This window comes from Neoarius graeffei, chromosome 10 (assembly GCF_027579695.1).
Source record: "Neoarius graeffei isolate fNeoGra1 chromosome 10, fNeoGra1.pri, whole genome shotgun sequence".
NCBI classification, from domain to species: Eukaryota; Metazoa; Chordata; class Actinopteri; order Siluriformes; family Ariidae; genus Neoarius; species Neoarius graeffei.
In genome coordinates this window covers 40,213,530-40,222,286 of record NC_083578.1, presented here as the reverse complement: position 1 = coordinate 40,222,286, position 8,757 = coordinate 40,213,530, and the positions used below count along the sequence as shown (strand labels likewise).

The 8,757-nt window shown below is 42.6% G+C and overlaps 1 protein-coding gene across 1 annotated transcript in view; it reads left to right on the top strand.

Moving 5' to 3' along the window:
- Window positions 1-1,177: 1,177 nt before the first annotated feature.
- Window positions 1,178-8,757, top strand: part of LOC132893060 (citron Rho-interacting kinase) — a 450,073-nt gene continuing 442,493 nt past the window's right edge. Inside the window, exon 1 of the mRNA XM_060931786.1 lies at window positions 1,178-1,607. The gene's annotated coding sequence lies outside the window, so the exon portion shown is untranslated. The remainder of the gene's footprint in view (window positions 1,608-8,757) is intronic.

The following is an 8,757-nucleotide window of genomic DNA, read 5'->3' as shown; positions in this document are numbered from 1 at the left end:
GGTCGGCATGCTAGGCGATGGCGGGGGCTCTGATTTGGGCTTGCGGCTAAGTTTTTTCCAATTCAGCTCCCACTCCCGTGCTCTGCTTTTGAGTTTGAAGATTGTCTGCTTGTGGGGAGTCACTTTGTCAGAGACGAGCCGTTCCCAGGTTAGGACTTTCTGCTCCAATTCATGGATTCCTTCGAGAAGGCCATCACGCAGGGCGTCAAATTCATGCTCTAGCATCTCTGCAATATTAGCATGTTCCACTTCTTTGCATGTCTCCTCGGTTCCTTCTATGTGGAGCTGAATTTCGGACTTTGCAAACTTGTCGTACAAGATATCCCTGGCCAGCTGCATTGAGTCACCATAGACAGAGACACACTGCTCAACTTTTGTTTTTGTCCTCCTCGCCTCCTCTTCACTGCCCTCCACATCTTCCACGGCCTCCAAGAAAGCTAGTGCAGTGTCGTGCATCCTGTTGAAATCAGCACTGAGTGCACGCATCTCATCAATAATTGCTCCCTTTTCCATGATGGTCGCAGTGAGAGAAAGCTTATTAGCGCGTCTGGTGAATGCTGCTTGAGCAGAGGATCGTTTCCCTTTTAGTTCTGTTATTTCAGCGGAATCCATTTTCCTTTTGTTTGATGATTTTAATGTTTGTTGAGGTGAAGTTTATTTAGAGGGATATTTGACTTTTTGTCTTCCTCTTCTTTCTTTACGGCACCTCGGTTTATAACTGTTCGGTTTTCTGTGGTTTTGTCCCCACCGAAGAGGGCGCTAGAAGAGCGAGACTTGGGTATAACTCAGTGTCGAAAATGTTTTGTTTATTTTTCTCTCTTTACTTGTGACACGGCAGCAGGTTATAAACCTGTGGAAAACACCGAAGTTGTGCTATGCATTAGATGCCATAATTATATAAATAACAAATAGAAAGTCATTATAATATAAATGAGCAATCCATATAAATACACACAAATGCATCCTTAAAGCATCAGCAAATTACTGTATAAATATCTGCAGCTTGTATAAATAATTAATCTTTAAAGCATTACCAACAAGATCCATAAACATCAACATTAGAATGCACAACAGCTAATTTGTATAACAAACAACAGACATTACACTTAATCCATTTCGTTACATACACAACACCAGAGCCATTACTACAATTTTCACGTTCAAAGTAGCAGAGACAAGAACCCATTTACAAAGCCGAGTAAGTGAACCACATCTCCCATCATGCACTACTGGAAATAACTACGACTACAGCCCCCAGAATGCAACGCGAATCAGGAAGCAAAGTGCAATAGCGCTTCCATTCAAAAGTTTGTCCCGTCATCTCAGACAAGTAAACTTAAGCATTAATCGGAGGATTAAAACAACGCACTAGCCAAGCGACCACAGTGACAAAGTCATTAACTTCTGACCAGTTGAAAAACAGCAGCTGACGATCAAGCAGTTAACAACAAACCAGCGAGAGAATATTAAACCCAGCACCTTACCGGTGATGTGCGTCGCTCTTCCAGCATGCAATTGGATTTTTGTCTCTGTGCGTGCTCGCTCCCGTTTATCAACACATTTCACGGAATATTACCAGCCAACGGCAAGCCAAAACACCAAACCAGGTGAGTGTCCCCACCCACCTAATCAGCTGAGCAACATTACTTGTGATCACCCATGTGTTGACGTTTTCTACCCTCCACCAAAATGACAGTGCGCAAAACAGTGAGACATTTTGAAATTTCATGCCAAATATTGGCTCATTTGAAATTTCATGACAGCAACACATCTCAAAAAAGTTGGGATGGGGCAATAAGAGGCTGGAAAAGTTAAAGGTACAAAAAAGGAACAGCTGGAGGACCAAATTGCAACTCATTAGGTCAATTGGCAATAGGTAATTAACATGACTGGGTATAAAAAGAGCATCTTGGAGTGGCAGTGGTTCTCAGAAGTAAAGATGGGAAGAGGATCACCAATCCCCCTAATTCTGCACCAACAAATAGTGGAGCAATATCAGAAAGGAGTTCAACAGTGTAAAATTGCAAAGAGTTTGAACATGTCATCTACAATGCATAATATCATCAAAAGATTCAGAGAATCTGGAAGAATCTCTGTGCGTAAGGGTCAAGGCTGGAAAACCATACTGGGTGCCCGTGATCTTCGGGCCCTTAGACGGCACTGCATCATATACAGTTGTGCTCATAAGTTTACATACCCTGGCAGAATCTATGATTCTTTGACCATTTTTCAGAGAATATGAATGATAACACAAAAACATCTTTTCCACTCATGCTTAGTGGTTGGGTGAAACCATTTATTATCAAACGACTGTGTTTTCTCTTTTTAAATCATAATGACAACAGAAACTACCCAAATGACCCTGATCAAAAGTTCACATACCCTGGTGATTTTGGCCTGATAACATGCACAGAAGTTGACACAAATGGGTTTGAATGGCTACTAAAGGTAACGTCCTCACCTGTGATCTGTTTGCTTGTAATCAGTGCTTGTGCATAAAAGCTGAGTGAGTTTCTGGGATCCAGACAGACTCTTGCATCTTTCATCCAGCCACTGACATTTCTGGATTCTGAGTCATGGGGAAAGCAAAAGAATTGTCAATGGATCTACGGGAAAAGGTAGTTGAACTGTATAAAACAGGAAAGGGATACAAAAAGATATCCAAGGAATTGATGATGCCAGTCAGAAGTGTTCAAACTGTGATTAACAAATGGAAAATCAGGGGCTCTGTTAAAACCAAGCAAATGCCACAAAGTATCTTGCCTACAATACGCCAAACAGCACAGAGACAAGCCTCAAAACTTCTGGAACAAGGTAATTTGGAGTGATGAGACCAAAATTGAACTTTTTGGCCACAACCATAAATGTTACATTTGGAGAGGTGTCAACAAGGCCTATGATGAAAAGAACACTATTCCTACTGTAAAGCACGGAGGTGGATCGCTGATGTTTTGGGGAAGTGTGAGCTACAAAGGCACAGGAAACTTGGTCAAAGTTGAAGGAAAGATGAATGCAGCATGTTATCAGCAAATACTGCAGGCAAATTTGCACCCATCAGCCCGGAAGCTGCGCATGGGACATACTTGGACATTCCAACATGACAACGATCCAAAACACAAGGCCAAGTCGACCTGTCATTGGCTACAGCAGAACAAAGTGAAGGTTCTGGAGTGGCCATCTCAGTCTCCTGACCTCAATATCATTGAGCCACTCTGGGGAGATCTCAAGCGCGCAGTTCATGCAAGACAGCCCAGGAATTTACAGGAACTGGAGGCTTTTTGCCAAGAAGAATGGGCAGCTTTACCATCTGAGAAAATAAAGAGCCTCATCCACAACTACCACAAAAGACTTTTTGTGGCTGTCATTGATGTTAGAGGGGGCAATACACGGTATTAAGAACTGGGTTATGTAAACTTTTGATCAGGGTCATTTGGATGTTTTTTGTTGTCATTATGATTTAAAAATAGAAAGCACAGTTATCAATAAATGGCTTCACCCAACCACTAACCATGAGTGGGGAAAAAAGTTTTTGTGTTATCATTCATATTCTCTGAAAAAAGGCCAAGAAAGCAAAAATTCTGCCAGGGTATGTAAACTTATGAGCACAACTGTACAGGCATGCTTCTGTATTGGAAATCACAAAATGGGCTCAGGAATATTTCCAGAGAACATTATCTGTGAACACAATTCACCGTGCCATCCGCCATTGCCAGCTAAAACTCTATAGTTCAAAGAAGAAGCCGTATCTAAACATGATCCAGAAGCGCAGACATCTTCTCTGGGCCAAGGCTCATTTAAAATGGACTGTGGCAAAGTGGAAAACTGTTCTGTGGTCAGATGAATCAAAATTTGAAGTTCTTTATGGAAATCAGGGACGCCGTGTCATTCGGACTAAAGAGGAGAAGGACAACCCAAGTTGTTATCAGCGCTCAGTTCAGAAGCCTGCATCTCTGATGGTATGGGGTTGCATTAGTGCGTGTGGCATGGGCAGCTTACACATCTGGAAAGACACCATCAGTGCTGAAAGGTATATCCAGGTTCTAGAGCAACATATGCTCCCATCCAGACGACGTCTCTTTCAGGGAAAACCTTGCATTTTCCAACATGACAATGCCAAATGTCATGCCTACTTGGCTCAAAATAAGCATAACATAAAGGGAGTCCACACCGTTGTTTGGGTTAAATAATATTTTATTTAAACATAATTAAGAAATAAGAAACATTTAAAGGAAAATAATAAAGCGCTGGTTGGCCCATGCAGGGCCTCTATGGCGCAAAGCAAGAGTTACCCAAACCAAAAACCCCGATAGCCAGCTCACCAACACTGAAGAGCCATGTATTTGAACTTGTCACGGCTGTCTAGACCAGGTGTTGCAGTACCAGACAGCTCCCCCTTTGGACTGGAGGGAGCCCCGGACAAGTTCAAGTTCAATATATGGGGAAGGAGTGAGCACTCTCAGCAAGGCAAAGCTGGGCGTGACATCACTCCCCCCAAAAGACAGAGACCCATATAAGGGACTCTGTTCACCTTCTGACTAAATAAATCAAAATCCAATACTAAACCAAATAACACAAAAACTAACCCATTCTTTTTTTTTCAAATTACAATTACTATTCTTGTTTTTTCTACTTTTCTTTTACCATTACCATTATTTAAAACAATTCTCTTTTTTTACTATTTTAACCAATTTTAATCCCCCCCCCACACACACACCCCACACTCACAACATGGACCACAATCACCCTTCCCCCCCAAAAAAAAAAAATTCCCCACCCCATCCCTGCCTTCCATCCAACAAATCCCAGCGCCTGGACAGCAATTTAAGAATGGAAAAAACAGGAAATAGAATAGAAAGAATATGAGACAGGGGAAGAAACCATACATGCCTTAACCATCCTCAGGGGCCCGAGACAATGCATCAGCTGTAACATTCAGATCCTTTGATATGTCTTATGGACAAGTTGTAAGACTGCAGAAAAAGAGCCCAGCGCATCAAGCGCTGGTTAGTGTTCTGCAGTGAGGACAGAAAAGTGAGAGGATTGTGGTCAGAGAAAACGACCACAGGGTGCACCCCACCACCAACATAGATGTCAAAATATTGGAGTGCCCATACCAAGGCCAGGGCCTCCTTCTCTATGGTGGAGTAGTTAAATTGGTGACAGTTAAATTTTCTAGAAAAATAGCAAACTGGCCTGTCTACTCAATCCTCATCCTTTTGGAGGAGAACTGCTCCTGCTCCTACTTGACTAGCGTCTACCTGCAGCAGGAACGGCTCCTCCAACTTAGGTGCAGACAGGACTGGGGCAGAAGTCAAAAGGGATTTGGCATTCTCAAATGCTTGCTGACAATCAAAAGTCCAGTTAAACTGAGATGAACCTTTCAACAAGTTTGTCAAAGGGGCAACAACAGATGAGAAATTACAGCAGAAATTTCTGTAATATCCTATCATACCTAAGAAACACATTAATTCTTTTTTCGTTGCCGGACATGGAAATTTGTCAATGGCCAAGACTTTGGCTCTTATCAGCCGCACTTTACCTTGACCAACTATCCTGCCAAGATACACCACTGTAGCCTGAGCAAACTCACACTTTGCTAAGTTTACAGTCAGATTGGCAGCGGCAAACCGTTCAAAAAGCAAAGGAACACGCACAAGATGGTCTTCCCATGTGTCAGAATGACACACCACATCATCAAGATACACAGCGCACCCCTCCAGTCCCGCAATGACCCGATTCATGAGCCGTTGGAAACTGGAGGGGGTGTCATGCAGCCCGAATGGCATCCAAGTGTAAAAATACAAACCATTTGGCGTGATAAAAGCAGAGATCTCCTGTGCCCTAGGAGTGACAGGTACCTAATAGTATCCTTTAAGTAAATCAAATTTACTCACATAGCGAGCTGAACTGACCTGATCAACACAATCCTCTATATGAGGCAATGGATAACAGTCTTGCTTTGTTACAGCATTCACTTTTCTGTAATCCGTACAAAACCAATACATGTGGTCAAGTTTTTTGACCAACAAACAAGGTGAAGACCAACTGGAAGACGACGGAACAGCAAGACCATTGTCAAGAAGATACTGGACACTTTCATCCAAGCTTTTATGTTTGTCTGGACCAACACGGTAGAACCTCTGACGAACAGGCTCTGCGTCACCAACCTCTATATCATGCTCAATCCACGATGTACATGTGGGAATATCTAAAGACAAACAAGAGAACTCTAAAATTAATGTTTTCAACTGTTCTCTCTGTCTTACTTCTATATGACTCAGGACAGTATCCAACTGAGCCAACATCTCTGAATTATTCAACCAGGCATGTAATACAGCGTCATCAGGGCCTGCCATGTCATCCCCCACCTCAGGAGACCTACTAACTGCAGACACCACTAAACCAACAGACTCAGTCCCACCCTTACCAGTAGCAGAATGCACAGACACATAGTATGGCTTAAGCAAGTTCACATGACACAATTGTATAGCACGCCTACGTTCAGGTGTAGCAACCAAATAGTTTGTCGCTGACACCTGTCGAACAACACTGTAAGGCCCTGAAAACTTAGCAGCAAATGGAGACCCAGGAATAGGCAACAATGCCAAAACCTGATCTCCTGGACTAAAAGTACGAACTTCAGCCTTTCGATCATAATTGTTCTTCATTTTTACCTGGGCTTCAGTTAAACTTTCACTAGCCAACTTACATGCCAGGAGAAGCCTGTGTCGAAAACCATACACATTTTCAGACACGGTCTTAGGTGGTTCAGAGGAACTGAAATCACCAGACAACACGGACAAAGGAGTACGAACTTTATGGCCAAACACCAGTTCATTTGGACTAAAGCCAGTACTCTCCTTGCACAACTGCCCTAGCTGCCAGCAATAACCAAGGCAGACCCTCTTCCCAATCCCGACCCATTTCCACACAGTACGCACGCAACAGAGACTTCAGGGTAGCATGGAAACGTTCCAAGGCCCCTTGGCTTTGTGCGTGATATGCACTGCTAAGGTTATGCTGTATTTGGAGCTGTTTCAAGGCTGCTGCGAAAGTCTTTGATGTGAAATTTGAACCTCGGTCACTTTGACTTTAGGAAGGCCAAATATCGAAACAAACTGAGACAAAGATTTCACAATAGACCTAGTAGTGATGGACCTCAAAGCATATGCAGCAGGGTAACAAGTAGCCTGACACATTATAGTAAACAAATACACACATCCAGACTTGGACTGGGGCAAAGGGCCTACACAATAATTAAATGTTCAAATGGATTACTAACAGATGGAATCGGTTGTAAAGGTGCTGGTTTAATAACAACACTTGGCTTACCAGCAACCTGACACACATGACAATTCCTGACAAACCAAGCAACATCCCTCTTTATCTGTGGCCAATAAAAATGTTGCAACAACTGGTTGTAGGTTTTCTTCACCCCAAAGTGACCTGCTGCCTCCCCATGAGCTGCCTTAAGAGCAACTTCACGACATTTCTCAGGCATCACTACCTGCAAAACCTGCTCTCTCACAGTAGAATCTGCATTAGGTGACCACCTTCTCAGCAGCAACCCATCCTTGACAAAATAACTGTGTTCCAATTCATTACTATGTTCAGCAAGGTCAAAATATTTTTGTAAACTTTTATCTGTTTTCTGAGCTTCCACAATTTCAGGGCGAGATAAAGGTACTGGTAAATGAGGAACAAATGGTGTTCTTAGATACATCAGACATCTTGGAGTTTTGCACGCGTGCCATAGCGCGTGTCACAGCACATGCTGTGAAAACATCTGGAAAATCTTTTTGACACTTATCCAACTCATTTGGTGGAAAAGCCTTTGTCATAACCACAGGAGATGGTGAGACCCGATTAGGGAACACACAGTCACGGGCTAAATTATTTCCTACAATCAAATGAATTCCCTCTATGGGTAAGGAGGGACGAACAGCAATTATTACCTGGCCATTCACAAAACCAGAATACAACTCAATTTTGTGCAATGGCACAGGGAAAGACTGTAAACCAATACCTCTAATCAATACGAAATTACCTGTATCAGATTCAGAGGAAAATGGCAAAACAGACTGACACATAAAGCTTTCTGATGCCCCTGTGTCATGAAGAATTTTTACAGGAACATGAGAAGAGCCACCAACCAGTGAAACAAACCCCTCCGTAACGAATGGCACATAATCTGCTAGACTAGATTTAACCAATTCAGATGGTTACACAGCTACTGCACAGCTACTGTGTAATCAACTGACGCTGCACACTGAGCACTGATACACATTTTCACTGGAACATTTTTGGAGTTACCCTTTGATTGCACAGCAGGAGTAGAGGAAGCACAGAGGCCAACTTTGCCTCCGTCATTCTTTATTTTATCCAACAGAACAGGGCAATTTGCCTTCCAGTGGTTTTTACCAAAACAATAATTGCAATCTTTTTTAGGATCAAACCCAAAAGGTTTGAAATGCATGGAATTGGTATTGGAATTAACAGAAGTATTCATGCTACCACTGCCAGGATGACGGTCCTTGCAAGTGTCAAAACCCAAAGTAGAAACACGTGATGGAATTTTGTGAGTGAGTGAGAAATTATCAGTGAGGACAGCAGCATCAGATGGTGTCTTAACCTTCTGTTCGTTAAGATAAGTGGCTATATGATCAGGCAGTGTGTTTTTAAACTGCTCCAATACCAAAAGGTCACAAAGCTTTTCAAAAGTATTAACGCTTTCGGCTGTAAGTCAATGTTGGAAGT